The sequence below is a fragment of the Gobius niger genome, assembly GCF_951799975.1.
Source record: "Gobius niger genome assembly, chromosome: 8".
NCBI lineage: Eukaryota > Metazoa > Chordata > Actinopteri > Gobiiformes > Gobiidae > Gobius > Gobius niger.
The window spans coordinates 23,172,286-23,173,142 of NC_136859.1; positions in this window are offsets into that span (position 1 = coordinate 23,172,286).

The following is an 857-nucleotide window of genomic DNA, read 5'->3' on the forward strand; positions in this document are numbered from 1 at the left end:
ACATGTTTTGATGCGGTGAAACATGTGTCGACTTGGTTTGTGGCACCGATGACGACAGCTCACAAATGGTTCTCCTGAGGACCAGACCGGGATCTAACGCTGAACCTGGATTTGAACCAGAGCAGGAAACAGTCTGTGCCTTAAATCACTGTGAACCAGCAGCGGAACATGTGTGGGCTTCATATGAAAACAGATGGGATAATACGAACCACTGTGTACACAACACCAGCCATGAGAAAATTCAATTAGACAAAAAGTGGTCGGGGGCTCCTTCATTCTGTGCTCTTATGAGAAAGGCAATCCATCAGTATAACCTGTTAAGTATTGGTAAATCTTTCGCCAGCTCTAAACGAGTGCTGGATGCATCAAGCTGAAATCTGAAGCTGCACAGGTCAAATGTGCAGGAGGTGAAAGTTCTTCCTATTTTTACCAATAACCAATAACTTACATATTTCAACACACATGACTCTATGCTTCTACAAAATTGCAGTTTTAAGATTTTGTGAACTTAAAATATCAGAAGTCACAGTGTGAAGTTCTTGATCTTGAGCACTTTGCTAAGTTGAAATGCATAGTTCTTGATCCTCTGAGCAGCAGGCATGTTTTCATCATCAGCATATAAAATAACAGGGCAGCAGTGTTGTTGGGATTACTCACACAGAAAGGTCCTGCTTACTAACTTTTTTCCCTCTTCTTTTTTAACTATTTTTCTTTCTTTTTTTACTATTTTTTTATGACCAGGGCTACAACTGTCTGCACCCACAGGCTCATTGATCAGACTCGGACCAGATCTCAGGATGAGGTGTTTGGCCCTCATTCTCTTCTGCTTTCTGAGCTGTGATGGTTTCCTGTTTCAA